The 20,737-nt window shown below is 39.0% G+C and overlaps 1 protein-coding gene across 4 annotated transcripts in view; it reads right to left on the reverse strand.

Moving 5' to 3' along the window:
• The window catches only part of THSD7B (thrombospondin type 1 domain containing 7B), a 1,008,953-nt gene that overhangs the window by 842,001 nt on the left and 146,215 nt on the right, over positions 1 to 20,737 (reverse strand). The gene's annotated exons all lie outside the window — the stretch shown is intronic.

Genomic DNA, 20,737 nt, shown 5'->3' on the forward strand with positions numbered 1-20,737 from the left:
GAATATTTCTATGTATATTAAATATCCAGATAGGCCATATATGGAAACAGGTTAGTAGGGGCTAACAGGCTGGGGGCAGGTACAGGTATTAAGCGCATGCAGGATTTTACTGAGTATGATGAAAGTGAACTAAAATTAGATTGTGGTGTTGGCTGCATAATTTGGCAAATGGTCTAATAAAACTGAATTATATATTATAATTGTATAAATTTGTTATAAAAATTATGCTTGAATAAAATTCAAAAATAGCTCATCTATCATTCTAGTAATTACTAGTGTTGCAACAGTGTGGAACACTGCAAAAAAGAAACCTTCATCTGGCATAAAATATCTGTTCATCTGGATCATCAGTCAGCCAAAATGGTAGCCAATTAATATGAAATCTAAGGAAATATAAAATGTAACGATGTTTGGGGTACATGAGACTCTGTGTGAATGGCAACATCATTATCAGTTCTAAGTTGAAAGTTTCAAAGAGGGAAAACCTAAGACCTTTTCATCATGAAATTTCAAATAAAGGCCACTGGTCTAGTTTAGTTCTATCACATAGTATCTATGTCATTCAAACTGAGTTTCTCCCATAGGAAGATAAAGTAAGATCTTTATTCTTCCTACAACGTCCCAAGGCTGTTGTGAGGCCCATGTAAGATAAACAAATGACAAGATGCTGCAATATAATATTTTTGTGAACTTCTTACCACATATACAAGAGCCACTTATACTCCTGCTATTCCTAATTTAAGTCTGAAGATGGAAGGAGTCAGTTCTTTGTACTCATCTAAATGCAAACCCAATAATACAAAGCAGCATCATTGAAGTCCTTCAAATGATTCTGAATGCAGAGTATTTACTCTGAGAAAATTTAGTTTGAATGTCAACTACAGGATATGAACAAATTTATAGTTTTTCTCATTTCCATATGATTGATGAGAAGGTAAAGGCACGAAGTTAAGCAATGTACTCAAGGTCACACACAGTTTGGCTTGGAACCCAATCTGACTTTAGTGTCCATACCCTGCCTAGGGTGCAGAGTAAGCCCCTTTATTATTTCCAGGTTTCAGTACCTGAAAATAGCATAAAAGTTCTGTACATATGCACCTAAAAGTCTCAAAAGTACTGTCTTAAAAAGATTGAAAATGTAGCAGTCCTGGGCACTGCGGCATAGTGGCTAAAACCACTGTCTGCAGTGCTGGCATGCTATATGGGCACCGGTTCGAGTCCCAGCTGCTCCACTTCTGATCCAGCTCTCTGCTATAGCCTGAGAAAGCAGTAGAAGATGGCCCAAATTTTTGGGCCCCTATACTCATGTGGGAGACGTGGAAGAAGCTCCTGGCTCCTAGCTTCAGATCGGCACAGCTCCGGCCGTTGCGGCCAATTTTGGAGTGAACCAGTGGATGGGAGACCTCTCTCTCTCTGCCTTTCCTTCTTTCTCTGTGTAACTCTGACTTTCAAATAACTAAATAAATCTTTAAAAAATGTAAAAGGCACACTAATCCACTGTTGGTGGGAATGCAAACTGGTAAAGTCACTGTGGAATTCAGTTTGGAGACTCCTCAGAAACCTGAATATAGCCCTACCACATGACCCAGCCATCCCACTTCTTGGACTTAATTAAATTGGCAAATAAAAGAGCTGCGCCTTATATATGAGGTGCACCTCAATGTTTATTGCAGTTCAATTCATTATAGCTAAGACATGGAATTAACCTAAATGCCCATCAACAGAAGACTGGATAAAGAAATTATGGGACATGTACTCTATAGAATACTATACAGAAGTAAAAAAAAAAAAAATGAAATCCAGTCATTTGCAATAAAATGGAGGAATCTGAAAAACATCATGCTGAGTGAAATAAGCCTGTCCCAAAGGGACAAATAACATATGTTCTCCCTGATCGGTGACAACTAACCGAGCACCAAAAAGGAAACCTGCAGAAGTGAAATGGACACTATGAGAAACAATGACTTGGCAGTCCTTTTTAACACTGTACACTTAGCAATAAAATTTTTAAGCAGCTGCATTCAATTAAAAATATTAACCCAGAGGGAAAATTCACAAAAAAATCCTTGTTATTCTTAACATTTATTTTGTTACTTTTCTAGTGAAATATATCTGTGAATGATGTCCAACACTGATGAGATAAAACTGTTTTCACAAAAAAGTTTTTAACTAATAGACAGAGTTAAAAATAATGTAATGTTTACTAGCAAAATTGACATTTTGAGATTTGATTATTGTTTATAGCCCTTGTCTATACTCTTGAGGAACAGTGGTTTTTCTACTTTAAAAATTACATGTATTTGAAACACAGAGTGACAGAGTTGGAGGAAAAGGGGTGGGGGGAGGAAAATAGAGGGAGAAGGAAAGATTGGTGGAGGGAGGAAAGGAGGAAGAGAGAGAGACAGTGACAGAGAATATCTCATCTACTGGTTCACTCTCCAAATGTTGGCACAACTGGGAATGAGTGAAACTCAATCTAGCCTTCACTTCACTGGCAGGGATCCAAGTATCTGGACCATCACCTCCTCACAGGATGCTCAAAATCCCAAGCAGCATCTTAACCACTGCACGAAACGCGCACTCAATCCACAATGGCTTTTTATTTTACACTTTTGGTTGGGGAGAGGGAGTAGTAATGAATGGGAGAAGATGACAGCTATCACAAATTCCCTGTAAGATCCACAATTTGGTTCCATAGTAACTCCAAAGAGAGAAACAAAAAATAAGATGGTTAATTCATGCTCCTACCTTTGCTAACTAATGATAATAAGCTTTAAGAGTACATATTTTTAAAAGAAAGTAGTAAATACAAGTGTTAAATGTGCCACCTCTTGAATGATTTCTCAGATTTCAACTGCAGCACTAATGTCTGTAGCACAGATGTCACTCGTCACTATAAGGTTCTGAGAACTTTGTTGAACCATCAAAGCAGGGAATCGCAAAGACAGGGTACATGCATAAGGAACCCTCAACAAGCCTGTTATTCTATGCAATCTGATTCCAATCCGGACAGACTGCACTTTATACACTTACAGTCATTGCTATGAAGAGATTTCCAAAGTAACCTTTTAAGGTTGCTTTATGAATTCATAAAACTGTCAGTAATCTTTAATCCATGCTTCAATCCCACTTTGGTAGATCTTACTTGTTTTGAACTTTGACTTTTATATTTTTTGCATAGAAAAACTATGTTTCCTAGTTAATTATATTCAAATTTAAGTTAAACACAAAAATTCTACCAAGAAAGAAAAAGTTAGAACTATTTCCAGGTGCTATCAAGGTCTTTGTCCACTGATAATCTGACTTGCAAGCAGAAATCCTTCCCATGTCAATCATGAGTCCAATGGTACAAGTCAACCCCTCAAACACCCTCAATAAACATTTGCATTTGGTTTCCTTAAAATATTTCAACTTGGACAAAGTTTGCTGGCCACTTAATTTTTTTTTTATCTTTTATTTAATGAATATAAATTTCCAAAGTACGACTCATGGGATACAATGGCTTCCCCCCCATACCGTCCCTCCCACCCACAACCCTCCCCTTTCCCACTCCCTCTCCCCTTCCATTCACATCAAGATTAATTTTCGATTATCTTAATATACAGAAGATCAGCTTAGTATACCTTAAGTAAGGATTTCAACAGTTTGCTCCCACACAGAAACATAAAGTGAAAAATAATAGATGATTTTTTTTAAATGATGATGAAATCAGATCAGACCTATTGTCATGTTTAATCCCAGTGAGAGTCAAGTTGGGAATTGATAATTTTTTTTTTTTTACAGAAGATCAGTTTAGTGTACATTAAGTAAAGATTTCAATCGTTTGCTCCCCCATAGAAACACAAAGTGAAATATACTGTTTGAGTACTCGTTATAGCATTAAGCCTCAGTGTACAGCACATTAAGGACAGAGATCCTACATGAGGAGTAAGTGCACAGTGACTCCTGTTGTTGACTTTACAAATTGACACTCCTGTTTATGGCATCAGTAATCTCCCTATGCACCAGTCATGAGTTTCCAAGGCTATGGAAGCCCCTTGAGTTCTCCGACTCTTATCTTGTTTAGACAAGGTCATAGTCAAAGTGGAGGTTCTCTCCTCCCTTCAGAGAAAGGCACCTCCCTCTTTGAAGACCTGTTCTTTCCACTGGGATCTCACTCACAGAGATCTTTTTGCCAGAGTGTCTTGGCTTTCCATGCCTGAAATACTCTCATGGGCTTTTCAGCCAGATCCGAGTGCCTTTAGGGCTGATTCTGATGCTGGCCACTTAATTTAATTACAGATAGATTTTGTATCAATGCTCAAAGAGAATAACTTGGTCAATCACCAAAAAATTAACCTAGTTCAGCACACTTTCTATTCCATAATAAACAGCCTGTGGCTATGGTAAAAGTGATAAAATATAAATGAGGAGACTTTGTATTAATTTGAGAGACATGATGTGCATATATTTTCATGCCCTCCCAATACTCTGCTGAAATGACAATGAAGGCAGTATAAGATGTAACCAGAGCCGGCGCCTCGGCTCACTAGGCTAATCCTCTGCCTTACGGCGCCGGCACACGGAGTTCTATTCCCGGTCGGGGTGCCGGATTCTGTCCCGGTTGCCTCTCTTCCAGGCCAGCTCTCTGCTGTGGCCAGGGAGTGCAGTGGAGGATGGCCCAAGTGCTGGGGCCCTGCACCCCATGGGAGACCAGGAGAAGTACCTGGCTCCTGCCATTGGATCAGCGCGGCGCGCTGGCCACGGCGGCCATTGGAGGGTGAACCAATGGTAAAGGAAGACCTTTCTCTCTGTCTCTCTCTCTCACTGTCCACTCTGTATGTGTGTGTATATATATATATATATATATATAAAAAAACATGTAACCAGAGTCAAACATATCAAGATAAAAGTTGAGCATGGAAAGCAGTGACTTTGGGGTCAGAGGAGCTCACAATTTGTCAAGGTAAAGGAAGCAAAAAAATGGGTGACTATTGCAGGATATGGTGTCAACAACAAGAAATCAGTTTATACTTGCAGAACTCTGGCAAGGTTTGGCACCGGAGACAGGAGGAAGAAGCAAATTCCATAAATGGAATTAATTACCTACAGATCCTTTCCTATCCCTTCTTTAATCTCTGAAAGAAATAAGTAAGGAAAATTCAACTCCCTTGAAGGACATTGTTGAGAAGAGCAGACACCATGGAAAACAAGGATGAGAAATCCTATCTAAAAGAGCAATTAAGTGGAAAGTTTGAGTGTTGGGTTACCTCTATCCCAACTCCTCCTGCCCTCTGCTCAGTAGTTCCACACGGGCAGTAGAGAAAGGGTTTGTTCAAGATACAATGCATAGCCCCTACAATGAACACTGTTTATCATGAATATATCTACAACCCCTGCTTTCATGGCTGCCCAAATACAGATGACATCTCCCACCTTCCGTGACCAAGAGTGACCATCTTCCTCAATGATGGAATATGAACAGAAATGATGGATCGTGGTAGTTTTAAAATATATCTGCAAATTTTCTGTCACTACTCCCAACAAGAGATGGAATCTGGGCTTCCTCTTCAGAGACTCTAGTAACCAACGAAGTGCAGCAGACACAGCCAGGCCGAATTCCCAGGCTAGGTTGTAACTGACCATGAAATTCCAGCCTGGACCTCCGTGGAAGCATGTCCTAAGAGTCCTCAACCACCATGGGAGGGTAATGGCTACCCCAAAATCTCAATGCATGCAGATCATGTAGATAGAACACAGAAACAGCAAGAGACATCTGAAGATTCCCTGCTGTTCCAACCCTAACTGCTGGAGTCTTCATCATCCAGGTGACAGACATGTGAGTGAAGAAGTTTTCCAGGTGACCAAAGCACCTGCCACCATCCGATTGCAATGGTATAAGAGATCCTGAGTGAGAACACACAGGTGCACCCAATCATTTCCTCAATATGTGAACAAAATTAATTACTATTAATAAATTAGGCCATTATTTTGGAGTGAATTTTTAAATAGAAATAAAGAAGGAGGTACCTTTCTCTGAAGGGAGGAGAGAACTTCCACTTTGACCATGGCCTTGTCTAAATATGATCAAAGTTGGTGAACTCAGGGGGCTTCCATAGCCTTGGCAGCTCATGACAAGAGCCTAGGGTGATTACTGAGGCCATAAACAAGAGTGGCAATTTGTTAAGTCAACAACAGGAATCACTGTGCACTTACTCCTCATGTAGGATCTCTATCCTTAGTGTGCTGTACATTGAGATTTAATGCTATAACTAGTACTCAAACAGTATTTTTCACTTTGTGTTTCTGTGTGGGAGCAAACTGTTGAAATCTTTACTTAATGTATGCTAAACTGATCTTCTGTATATAAAGAGAATTGAAAATGAATCTTGATGTGAATGGAAGGGGAGAGGGAGTGGGAAAGGGGAGGGTTGCGGGTGGGAGGGACGTTATGGGGGGGAAGCCATTGTAATCCATATTCTGTACTTTGGAAATTTATATTCATTAAATAAAAGCTTTTAAAAAAAAGAGCTGAAAAATGTATAGAATTTCTGTGTCATTTGTTAAAAATTTCTTGCTTTAGACTTCACCTCAATGCTCTCTTCAGCAATAAAAACATGGAAATACCTGTGACCCAGCTTGGATGGGCAGAGAAGAATTGTGATCTTCCATAAGATCCAAAAAGATACAACTCTAGGGCCAATGCTGCGGCATAGTGGGCCAAAGCTTCGGCCTGCGGTGCTAGAATTCCTATGGACACCGGTTCCTGTCCCAGCTGCTCCTCTTCTGATCCAGGTCTCTGCTATGGTATGGGAGGGTAGTGGATGATGGTCCAAGTGCTTGGGCCCCTGCACCTGTGTGGCAGACCTGGAAGAAACACCTGGGTCCTGACTTTGGATCTGCTCATCTTTAGCTGTTGCAGCCATCTTGAGAGTGAACCAGCAGATGGAAGACTTTTCTCTCTGTCTCTCTCTCTCTCTGTAACTCTTCGTCTCAAATAAATAGATAAAATATTAAAAAGAAAAAAAGATGTACAGCTGAAAGAACACATGGAACAGAGATGCAGGCCAGTTTTTCTACATGAGACGTGTAATAACTTTGACTTTTGAAATCACTGTATTTGGGGGCATCTTTGTTATAGCTGCTTAGACTACAGCATGAAAAGTACAGCCCTTTAGGTATTGATAGACATAGATTTTTGAGGAGCCCATTTAACAGTAGCAATGCTAGCTTACCATGCAAAAATCCCAACAGTGGAGGCGAACAGGAGTCAGGTGCACAGAACACTCAGTTTTAGTGCCTTACTACTAATAATGTGAGACACAAAATGATAACTAATAATCAATAAGCATGGAAGAAATCTCCCCATATAAGAGACCATCATCAAATAAATAAAACAGGAAAAATGATCTAGAAGCAGCCTATGTGGTACAGAGAGTGAAAGGGAAAATTAACCTAACTTTCCTATTCTCCAAATGAAAAAGGTAAAACATCTATAATTAGATTACATCCCTTAGAAATCATGGAATAAGTAAAAAGATCACAGAAGCAAAATTATGGCAGCCGAAATTTAAAATAAAATTCAAGAAGATAGTTTGAAGACGAAGTGGAAAGAAGTTTAGAAATTAAAATAAAATACAAACAAAATAATAACAAGAGAAGTATCTAAAAAAATTAAGGTAATTTAGAAATACCAAATATCTGTATGAAGAGTTTCAGAAGGAATATAAATACATGGAGGAAATGCTATAACAAATCTCAGAATTATAGGACAGGAGTCTCCCAACTGAAATATTTCACTAAAATGTGTAGAACAGGAAAAGGAATCACCTCAAATGATATAATCCTGAAATTCTGAGAACTTCATGGATAAAAGGAAAATTCTAGAAAGAAGAAAACAAGCAAAGAGGTGAGACCAGAATGATATCAAATTTCTCAGTACCAACAACTGGAGGCTGTAACACAATAAAGACTTCCAAATTCTAAAAGAAAAATGCTTTTTAACCTTGAATTTCATACCCAAGCTATCCATCAGTATGTAAAAAGCAAAAAGACCCATTCAAAAATTAAAAGAGTTGAAAAATCACTTTCAATACATTCTACATTGGCCATTGTGGGAAATAACGGCAATAGAGGCAAGGAAGAGAACAACAGGGAATGAGGGATCCAAGATGAGGGCGAACAAAGGGAAGGGATGTTCCACAGGTGACGCAAGTGCCACAGCCCGACCTGAACTAGCAGACTGAACCAGAGAACTGGGAAAATACGCATTCCAGTGAATTATGAGGGGGTGTTTAGAACTGAGCTTGCTTCAAAAAATGACTACATGTGTCATATCACATGGAACATTTGGAGAAATGTGGTAGTCTCAAAGTAGATCAAGCAAAAGAAAAAACTTAGGCAACTAGTCATTTCTGTGTAAAATAGGAAGCTAAGCAAGAAAGTGTGCAAAAGCATAGCACACTGCTTGACTCAGCAGAGAGTAATATCTATCTATGCAGAAAAGAATGAGGCAGGTTGGAGGTGCTTAGCTCAGAAGTTAGGACCCACCTGGGATGCTTGCATCACACATTGGAGTGCCTAGGTTGAAGTCCTGGCCCAGCTTCCCAGTCAGCTTCCTGCTAATGTGCATCCTGGGAGGCAGCAGGAGACTGTTAATGTACCTGAGCCACTACCGCTTATATGGGAGACCCAGCCTGAATTCCAAGCCCACGGTTTTGGTCTGGCCCAGCTCTGGTTGTTGTGGAAATTCGGAGAAAAGAGATCTCTTCCTTCCTTCCCTTCCATTTTAAATAAAACAAAAATAAATAATTTTTTTACAAAAAGACTACATATTGATTTAACTATTCTGAAGGGTTACAACAGAAGGGTAGATAAAGAGATAAATTATCAACTAACATAACAGAAAATCAATAGGTATAGCTTATATTTCTAAATCAAGAAATAGCAATAATGAGCATATTATTTAAACTTATGTTGGTAAGGATCAGAACAAATTGCAAAAAGAATTAAAACCAGCTGCCTTCAAACAGCTGGGAGATGGGAAAAAACTATAATATCTCATCAGAGCAACTGGAGTCATATTCAAGTTTTTAACTACATGCACCTATTCTCTTTTATGAAAATGAATCCCACCTCTTTTTCAGAGATGAATAGCAATGGTATTGGTGAAGAAAACTACTACATCCCCTGTCCTCATGGAGTTCTCTTTTAGTACCTTAAAGGAAAAAGCAGAGTAAGTTAGGTAATTAGGTAATCTGGGTAATTTGTCACCACTCGTCCAGCCCTGCAAAAGATGCTTAAAGATGTGTTGCACACAGAAACACAGAAACACGGCCATCAATATGAAAAAAGGTAAAGGAAGGAAACCTCACAGCAAAAGATCACAGGGAATTCAAAGCATATATTAGAATTTATATTTGGCAAATGGCAAGCAAAGTTACCACTTATCACTAGACACATTGAAAATTAATGGCCTGAACTGTCCAGTTAAAAGACAATGATTGGCTGACTGGCTTAAGGAACAAAACCCACCTATTTGCTGCTTACAAGAAACACATCTTTCCAACAAAGATGCATACAGACTGAAAGTGAAAGGCTGGAAAAAGATATACCATGCCAACAGAAATGAAAAAAGAGCGGGTCATTTTATCTTTAAAAATACTTATGTTTTGAGAGAGAGAGAGAGAGAGAGACAAACAGATCTTCCATCTTTTGCTTCACTCCCCTAACATTCACATCAGCCAGGGCTGGGCCAAGCCAAAGCCAGGGGTCAGGAGCTCTACCTGGCTTCCCACATGGGTGGCAAGAGCCAAAGTCATTGAGCTATCATCCACTGCCTTCCCAGGCACATTAGCAGGCAACTGGATCAGAAACAGAGCAGTCAGGACTAGAATCAGGGTTCTGATATGGGACATAAGCTTAAAACATCAGCTTTACCCAATGCATCACAACATCAGCCCCTGCAACGTCATTTTTATAACCTCTTTTCCTACGTAAAAGACTGATTCCTTGGGTCTGGTGCTGTGGTGTAGTAGGTAAAGCTGTTGCCTTCAGTGCCAGCATCCCATATGGGCACAGGTTCAAGTCTCGGCTCCTCCACTTCCACAGCTCTCTGCTATGGCCTGGGAAAGCAGTATAAGATGGCCCAAGTCTTTGGGTTCTTGCACCTACATGGGAGACCCAGAGGAAGCTCCTGGCTCCTGGCTTTGGATCGGCACAGCTCTGACTGTTGAAGTCGTCTGAGGGGTGAACCAGCAGATGGAAGATTTCTGTCTCTCTGCCTCTGCCTCTCTGTAATTCTGTCTTTCAAATAAATAAATAACTCTTAACAAAAAAAGAGACTGATTCCAGTTTAGTTCCTGAACCATACATCATTATTCTGATTCTTTTTATGCACTGGACAGAAGCTACTGAAATTAAAACTTGCCAAGAGCCGGCGCCGTGGCTCAATAGGCTAATCCTCCACCTTGCGGCGCCGGCACACCGGGTTCTAGTCCCGGTCAGGGCGCCGGATTCTGTCCCGGTTGCCCCTCTTCCAGGCCAGCTCTCTGCTATGGCCAGGGAGTGCAGTGGAGGATGGCCCAGGTGCTTGGGCCCTGCACCCCATGGGAGACCAGGAAAAGCACCTGGATCCTGGCTCCTGCCATCGGATCAGCGCGGTGCGCCGGCTGCAGCGGCGGCCATTGGAGGGTGATCCAACGGCAAAAGGAAGACCTTTCTCTCTCTGTCTCTCTCTCTCACTGTCCACTCTGCCTGTCAAAAAAAAAAAAAAAAAAAAAAAAAAAAAAAAAAAAAAAAAAAAAACTTGCCAAGAGTCCAGCACATATCTAACTTAGGACCATTTATTTAAAAAGTACATAGAGCTGTCAATCTCCCCTCATTTGTGTGTGTCTAAAGAAGAAAAGTATATACAAAATTATATGACATAAATGTATTTCAAACATGAAATCATTATAAAATTATAGAAATAATAGCTGTTAAATGATTAGTCACCACACTTTAGGGGTTTCAAAATATTTTCTTAATCGTCTAAACAGTCAGGAAATGTGAACATTATTCTCACTCTCAGATGGATAAATAATGCTCAGAGAGGTTGAATGACCTTCTTTCCTTTGGACACTCAGGATTTGAATGTGGGTCTGCCTACATATGAGGCTTTAGCTCTTTCTCCAGTACTACAGTCATCTCTGGTGATGACATAAAGCTGTTAAACAGACCTGACAAAAAGAAACAAATACAGAGGGTTTTTTCTTTCTGATCTTATTATCCAAAACAAAATTTGTTTTCCATTTTATAAGCCTACTTGCAAAATACAATTTGTGATGATGAAATTGTTCTGAAACTAGATAATTATAATTGTTTCACCACATTGTGAATCACTAAATATTGTGGAATTTTATACTTTAAAATTGTTAAAATGCTACAGTTTACATAATATGTATTTACCCAAAACATTTTTAATGTCATTTCACTTGTATAAGGAAGTACATTAGAATTTTATCCTGTACATATTGAGAACACCCACTTCAAGTTCATCTGTTCATTTCTAAAGTTACACATTCAATTCTGCCTCTTTGCTAATGGCTTCAGAAGTTCTATCTGTAGCATAATTTTTTTCTCTTAAAATGGGACCTTACCTATCCAGCTTCCTGGTCAGCACTTACCCATAAATTAGCATTATTTAGCATGAATGTGCACATCCAGCACTGCATTCCTGACACTGCATTCCCTCCACAGTGGCCCTTTCACTGTCATCGGATTGCAAATGATGGTAACTCCACTCTGCCAGCTGCTGTGGGCAAAGTCAGTTCCTTCTCAAGTCTTTCTCTCCCACCCCACATCATTAAATTCAGATGGATTTCCCTTAAATCCATTTCCCTTTTATCAACCAGGCACCACTGTCATTTGGGGTCCTGCTAATTCCTTGTTTGGGGGACGGGGTCCTGTGCATTTTAGGATGTTTAGTATCCCTGGCTTCTACTCAACAGATGCCAGTAGCAGCCCCAAGATGTGACAACCAGAAATACCTCCAGATATTGTCAAATGTCCCCTTGCAGGGCAAAATCACTACTGGACCTGGGCCCTATATATATATATATATATATATACACTCAACCTTGTCTCACTTGTCTCACTATGACCTTGGCTCACTGTCATCGCTACACCTCTTAGTCCGCAACAGCTCTCTAGCTGGTCCCTCTGCTCTGCCCTTCACAACCGGCCACCCAGGATGGACTTACTCAAATCACGTTGGGAAAAATAAGTCAGATCCTGTCACCACTATCTCCAGATCCTGTCCTGGCTTGTTATGTCACTCAGAGACAAGGTCGAGAGCTAGAGGTCAAGCCTGACTTGGGCCCTGTTCCCTGGCTGGCCTCAGTTCCTCTCCCTCTTCCACCACGCTGGCTTCCTCTCCTCAGAACTTGGGTTGTATAGTTTCCATCTTCTGGAATGTTCTTCACCACAATATCCAATGGCTTCAGGTATTTATTCATATCCACTTCCTCAGTTGCGCACCCCACAGACAACCTACTGAACATTTCAGTCCCTCCCAGACCCTGCACAGCCCTCTTCCTTGCCTGATCTTACCTCCTTAACACTTCTCACCATCTAACATATTCTCAGTTCATCAGGGTTGTTACCCTGTTTGCAAATACAAAGATTCTGTCAAGTCTCAATGTATCATCCAGGCTTATAGTAGTATTCCTGGTGCACTAAGGACTCAACAAGTGTTTGAGGGAAGAGTGCCCCCCTGGAACGAATGATGAGGAAATTTTAGACTGCTTGTCTCCACAGAGCAGTCAAACTTAAAACAACAAGCAGTATCACTCCTGACCTGATAACTCTCACTGAGATGATCGCCCTCTCCTGGCATTGTGACAGACTGCCTGGCACTAACACAGTTCAGAGGACCCATTCACAGCAATGACATTCACTCAACAGCCTGACAAACCCAGTGACCCCACGGCCTACAACTCATCAAGCTCTCCACAGAAATCCTCTGAAGCGTAGTATCACTCATCCATTGTTCTTCGATCCAGGGTTCTTCCAAAGCCAGGGCTCTCCTACAAATGCTTCTAATTTGAATGCAGTTAACTAACATCTAATCTACTGATTCAGATGAGGAAGCAACAGAGTCCAACAAATAGCTTAAGTGGTTGAAACAACCCAAACCAAGAGAAATGTTTCTAGGTTTATAATATAGTGTATTGATCCAAGTCTCCATGGAGATCTGTCCAGGTTACACTGGGCATGAATTACTGTATTTGATAATGTACTGTAAAAGTACAGCTAATTTCAACTTCAGAACAGTTTTAAAAATTCAAGATGAAATATAAACTAAGGTAACAGATTCTGAGATGCTGAGGTTGTCTTTGAAGGTGATGACCCAGAAGAGCTTGAGTCCATCAATCAATTTACCACTTACCTTTAAAATAAAATGTTTCATCCATGTCAGCAAAAAATGAAAAACCACTGAAATGCCAAGCCACAGGAAAGAAACGATAAAGAAATGGAGGCTAACGAAATACACTTTTGAATAAAAAATAAGAGTACCATGCAACCAATAAAAAGATACAGTTGACCTATGTTCACTAATATGTACTATTCAACATCATTATATAAAAGTAAACTGCATAAATGGATACATGTTGAGCATATTCTGATTGTCTGAAAAATGTGTGTGAGGGTGTGTGTGTGTGTGTGTGTGTGTACACATATGCATGAATTAGGTGCTTTCATATCCATCATTCTCCACCATTCTTCACCCTGCTCCCTGCCTAGAGGCTCATCTATATTGATGTATCAATAGGCTCCCTTGTGCTGTGGATTCGGCCAATGGAAGCCTAGGTAGGAAATGTGTTGGCAAGAGGAGAGTAAGATAGGGACATTCATGTACTTAGCCCTCTTCCTATGTTTTACTGTTGATCATTTGGTTATTTCCCTGTAAAGGCATCTATTAGCCATCTTCTGAACAAAGTTTTCTCTCAACATTCCAGGAACCCTTTTTTCTTCTTGGGCCTGCAAGTCTAGAAATTGTAAACTTACCACCTATATAGTTTGAGGGGTGTTGCACAATCCATTATTGTCATCCCATACCCTGTTCACACCAGTCCACTTCTGTAAAGAGTGTTCTACCAGTACCATTTCTATGCTGACAGAACCCTAAGCATCAATAATAGTAATACCATATGTGTGTGACATTATTTATTTATACAAATATGTGTAATATATATTTATGTGTGCAAAGGATGAAAAAAGATACAAGGATACAAACTAAAGAGAAAAATAGATGGCCCGTATTTTTTCTTTTAAGTTTGTACCTTTTAAATTTTTCTACCTTTAAAATTTTTGGTTCTATGCAAGTAATTTGCTTCAGAGTCAAAACAAATGGTTTTGTGACTTTTTCAGTGACACGGTAAGGATGGGGAGAAGCAATGAACACCAGGACAAATGGCCTAGATGTTCATTTTGAACAGGCAATATGTTTGATGGAAAAGATCCTCATTTCTGATACTACAGTTTGGCATTTATTAAAGTATGCATTATCTGGAGAGTCTGTTCTGTGCCATCTTGCTATACTACTTCTAGTAAAGCAGACATTTTGAAAGTTTGCTTTAGAATAAGCCTATTAACTTAAAGGGAGACTTAGACCCCAATACAATAGTACTGGGGGACTTCAATACTCCACTCTCAGAAATAGACAGATCAATAGGACAGAAGATCAACAAGGATACAGTAGATTTAAACGACACTATAGCCCAAATGGATCTAACAGATATATACAGAACTTTCAATCCTACAGCTAAAGATTATACATTCTTCTCAGCAGTACATGGAACCTTCTCTAGGATTGACCACATACTAGGCCATAAAGCAAGTCTCAGCAAATTCAAAAGAATTAGAATCATACCATGCAGCTTCTCAGACCATAAAGGAATGAAGTTGGAAATGAACAACTCAGGAATCCCTAGAGCATACGCAAACACATGGAGATTGAACAACATGCTCCTGAATGAACAATGGGTCATAGAAGAAATCAAAAGAGAAATCAAAAACTTTCTGGAAGTAAATGAGGATAACAGCACAACATACCAAAACTTATGGGACGCAGCAAAAGCAGTGTTAAGAGGAAAGTTTATATCAATAGGTGCCTACATCAAGAAATTGGAAAGGCACCAAATAGATGAGCTTTCTATTCACCTCAAGGATCTAGAAAACCTACAGCAAACCAGACCCAAATCTAGTAGGAGAAGAGAAATAATTAAAATCAGAGAAGAAATCAACAGGATTGAATCAAGAAAAACATTACAAAAAATCAGCCAAACGAGGAGCTGGTTTTTTGAAAAAATAAACAAAATTGACACCCCATTGGCCCAACTAACTAAAAAAAGAAGAGAAAAGACCCAAATCAATAAAATCAGAGATGAAAAAGGAAATGTAACAACAGACACCACAGAAATAAAAAGAATCATCAGAAATTACTACAAGGACTTGTATGCCAGCAAACAGGGAAACCTACCAGAAATGGATAGATTCCTGGACACATGCAACCTACCTAAATTGAACCAGGAAGACATCGAAAACCTAAACAGACCCATAACTGAGACAGAAATTGAAACAGTAATAAAGGCCCTCCCAACAAAGAAAAGCCCAGGACCAGATGGATTCACTGCTGAATTCTACCAGACATTTAAAGAAGAACTAACTCCAATTCTTCTCAAACTATTCAGAACAATTGAAGAAGAGGGAATCCTCCCAAATTCTTTCTATGAAGCCAGCATCACCTTAATTCCTAAGCCGGGAAAAGATGCAGCACTGAAAGAGAATTACAGACCAATATCCCTGATGAACATAGATGCAAAAATCCTCAATAAAATTCTCGCCAATAGAATGCAACAACACATCAGAAAGATCATCCACCCAGACCAAGTGGGATTTATCCCTGGTATGCAGGGATGGTTTAATGTGCGCAAGACAATCAATGTGATACACCACATTAACAGACTGCAGAAGAAAAACCATATGATTCTCTCAATAGATGCCGAGAAAGCATTTGATAAAATACAACACCCGTTCATGATGAAAACTCTAAGCAAACTGGGTTTGGAAGGAACATTCCTCAATACAATCAAAGCAATCTATGAAAAACCCACAGCCAACATCCTATTGAATGGGGAAAAGTTGGAAGCATTTCCACTGAGATCTGGGACCAGACAGGGATGTCCACTCTCACCACTGCTATTCAATATAGTTCTGGAGGTTCTAGCCAGAGCTATTAGGCAAGAAAAAGAAATTAAAGGGATACAAATTGGGAAGGAAGAACTCAAACTATCCCTCTTTGCAGATGACATGATTCTTTATTTAGGGGACCCAAAGAACTCTACCAAGAGACTATTGGAACTCATAGAAGAGTTTGGCAAAGTAGCAGGGTATAAAATCAATGCACAAAAATCAACAGCCTTTGTATACACAGACAATGCCATGGCTGAGGAAGAAATTCTAAGATCAATCCCATTCACAATAGCTACAAAAACAATCAAATACCTTGGAATAAACTTAACCAAGGACGTTAAAGATCTCTACGATGAAAATTACAAAACCTTAAAGAAAGAAATAGAAGAGGATACCAAGAAATGGAAAAATCTTCCATGCTCATGGATTGGAAGAATCAATATCATCAAAATGTCCATTCTCCCAAAAGCAATTTATAGATTCAATGCAATACCAATCAAGATACCGAAGACCTTCTTCTCAGATCTGGAAAAATTGGTGCTGAAATTTATATGGAGGCACAAGAGACCTCGAATAGCTAAAGCAATCTTGTACAACAAAAACAAAGCCGGAGGCATCACAATACCAGATTTCAGGACATACTACAGGGCAGTTGTAATCAAAACAGCATGGTACTGGTACAGAAACAGAAGGATAGACCAATGGAACAGAATTGAAATACCAGAAATCAACCCAAACATCTACAGCCAACTTATATTTGATCAAGGATCTAAAACTAATTCCTTGAGCAAGGACAGTCTATTCAATAAATGGTGCTGGGAAAATTGGATTTCCACGTGCAGAATCATGAAGCAAGACCCCTACCTTACACCTTACACAAAAATCCACTCAACATGGATTAAAGACCTAAATCTACGACCTGACACCATCAAGTTACTAGAGAACATTGGAGAAACCCTTCAAGATATTGGCACAGGCAAAGAGTTTCTGGAAAAGACCCGGGAGGCACAGGCAGTCAAAGCCAAAATTAACTATTGGGATTGCATCAAATTGAGAAGTTTCTGTACTGCAAAAGAAACAGTCAGGAGAGTGAAGAGACAACCGTCAGAATGGGAAAAAATATTTGCAAACTATGCAACAGATAAAGGGTTAATAACCAGAATCTACAAAGAGATCAAGAAACTCCACAAAAACAAAACCAACAACCCAATTAAGAGATGGGCCAAGGACCTCAATAGACATTTTTCAAAAGAGGAAATCCAAATGGCCAACAGGCACATGAAAAAATGTTCAAGGTCATTAGCAATCAGAGAAATGCAAATCAAAACCACAATGAGGTTCCACCTCACCCCGGTTAGAATGGCTCACATTCAGAAATCTACCAACAACAGATGCTGGCGAGGATGTGGGGAAAAAGGGACACTAACCCACTGTTGGTGGGAATGCAAACTGGTTAAGCCACTATGGAAATCAGTCTGGAGATTCCTCAGAAACCTGAAGATAACCCTACCGTTCGACCCAGCCATCCCACTCCTTGGAATTTACCCAAAGGAATTGAAATTGGCAAACAAAAAAGCAGTCTGCAGCCTAATGTTTATTGCAGCACAATTCACAATAGCTAAGACCTGGAACCAACCTAAATGCCCATCAACGGTAGACTGGATAAAGAAATTATGGGATATGTACTCTTTAGAATACTATACTGCAGTAAGAAACAACGAAATCCAGTCATTTGCAACAAAATGGAGGAATCTGGAACACATCATGCTGAGTGAAATAAGCCAGTCCCAAAGGGACAAATACCATATGTTCTCCCTGATCGGTGACAACTGACTGAACACCAAAATGGAAACTTGTTGAAGTGAAAGGGACACTATGGGAAACGGTGACTTGATCAGCATAGCCCTGACTGTTAATGAACAACTTAATACATTATCCCTCTTAGTAGTTTTTTTGTCTGTTCTACTTAATATGACTGATTCAATTCTGTAATTAATACACAGTTATTCTTAAGTGTTGAAATTTAACTGAAATGTGATCCCTGTTAAACATAAGAGTAGGAATAAGAGAGAGAAGAGATATATAATTTGGGACATGCTCAAGCTGACTTGCCCCAAATGGTAGAGTTAGAAACATACCAGGGGACTCCAATTTAATCCCATCAAGGTGGCATGTACCAATGCCATCTCACTAGTCCAAGTGATCAATTTCAGTTCGCAATTGATCATAATGAAAGGACTAAGAGTCAAAGGGAGCACATAAGCAAGTCTAGTACCTGCTAACACTAACCGATAGAATAAATAAAGGGGAGAGTGATCCAACATGGGAAGTGAGATACTCAGCAGACTCATAGAATGGCAGATGCCCTAAATAGCACTCTGGCCTCAGAATCAGCCCTAAAGGCATTCAGATCTGGCTGAAAAGCCCATGAGAGTATTTCAGGCATGGAAAGCCAAGACACTCTGGCAAAAGATCTCTGTGAGTGAGATCTCAGTGGAAAGAACAGGTCTTCAAAGAAGGAGGTACCTTTCTCTGAAGGGAGGAGAGAACCTCCACTTTGACTATGACCTTGTCTAAACAAGATAAGAGTCGGAGAACTCAAGGGGCTTCCATAGCCTTGGAAACTCATGACTGGAGCATAGGGAGATTACTGATGCCATAGACAGGAGTGTCAATTGGTAAAGTCAACAACAGGAGTCACTGTGCACTTACTCCTCATGTAGGATCTCTGTCCTTAATGTGCTGTGCATTGAGATTTAATGCTATAATGAGTACTCAAATAATATATTTCACTTTGTGTTTCTATCGGGGTGCAAACTGCTGAAATCTTTACTTAATGCATACTAAACTGATCCTCTGTAAAAAAAAAAAAAAAAAAAAAAAAAAAGAAAAGAAAAGAAAAGAAACTATCAACTCCCAACTTGACTCTCACTGGGATTAAACATGACAATAGGTCTGATCTGATTTCATCATCATTAAAAAAAATCATCTATTATTTTTCACTTTATGTTTCTGTGTGGGAGCAAACTGTTGAAATCCTTACTTAATGTATACTAAGCTGATCTTCTGTATATTAAGATAATCGAAAATGAATCTTGATGTGAATAGAAGGGGAGAGGGAGTGGGAAAGGGGAGGGTTGTGGGTGGGACGGTATGGGGGGGAAGCCATAGTAATCCATTATTCGTACTTTGGAAACGTATATTCATTAAATAAAAGTTAAAAAAAAAAAAAAAAAAAAAAAGAATAAGCCTATTAATGCAGCTCATTCATGTTTTAACTTTTGTTTGCCAGCTTAATTTCAATTTTTCTCAGAGTTAAGACAGAAGTATAGTCACATATTCTTATTTCAGTTTGATAAAACATTTGTTTTTATCATAAAAACAAAATATCCACATTCATGTAAAGGCAATATAATAACTTTTAGAACTACTTCCAAAGCATCTAAAACTAGTGTGAGGAAAAATGCAAATTACTAATGAGGGATTGGAGTCCATAATTAAATTAATTTATAGGGACTTTAATGCAATTATACTTCCTCCAGACTATCACTAATGGTTCTGGGGCTTTTTATTTAATGTACTTTAAAGCATGATTCACTTGCATTTTTGCATTCATTTAATATTACAAATATCATCTTTATACACATTTCCATGGAGATACAACACATTTATAGTCTAGTTAATTCACAGATGATGAGACCAAAATGAAAACTCTTTGAGGGCCATAGATCTTCTGAAACAACATCACATTTTCCAATTCCAAGATATTAAGTGTATAAGTTATCCATTTTTGTTAAGAATGGACTCTTGAAACAGTTATAAATATTTAAAATGATCTGATTTTGAAACTTTAAGAAAATTAAAATCCAGAACAAAAGAAATTATTAGTGATACAAAGAGCCAAGATGTTGGGGGTTCATAATTTAAGTTAATAAATAATTAGGCTTGGAAACTAAATTTAACAAATCTTTTCCATAGCAAAATTAAGGAAATATTTAGAGAAGAAAAGAAGTTTCATAAAAGGTTCCAAACCACAAATCAACTTATTCATATACATCAGTGACAGCTAAGAGTCTCAAAAAACAGGAGGTAAACATATAGTCAGAGCTTATGGGTAAAATTTGCTAGACTAATTTTCACGATCTCAAAGCTGGATATGCAAGATCTATACTTAAAAACTGGAAAAGTATTTAATAATAAATACTTAACTAGTCTGAATCCTAAAAGAACGAGGTGAACAGAACTGGTGTGATGCATTTTTAACTGAGGATATTGGCTAAATTCAGATGTCATTTTCGTTACCAATGTTCAGTACAGTGGTGAAATATTTGACAAAGGAGAAGCAAATGCTACTCTGGAGATGATAGATTTAATTGACAACAACACAAAAATGAAGAAAAGCAAGAATCATAGATGGAGCTACAATTATGAAGGAACAGAAATCCTACACAAGCTGTATAACAAAGACAGCCTATTTTCCCTCTCTGAATATCTCCTACCGTTCCACAACTCAGAAGAACAA

Source organism: Oryctolagus cuniculus, chromosome 3 (assembly GCF_964237555.1).
Source record: "Oryctolagus cuniculus chromosome 3, mOryCun1.1, whole genome shotgun sequence".
Classification (NCBI taxonomy): Eukaryota; Metazoa; Chordata; class Mammalia; order Lagomorpha; family Leporidae; genus Oryctolagus; species Oryctolagus cuniculus.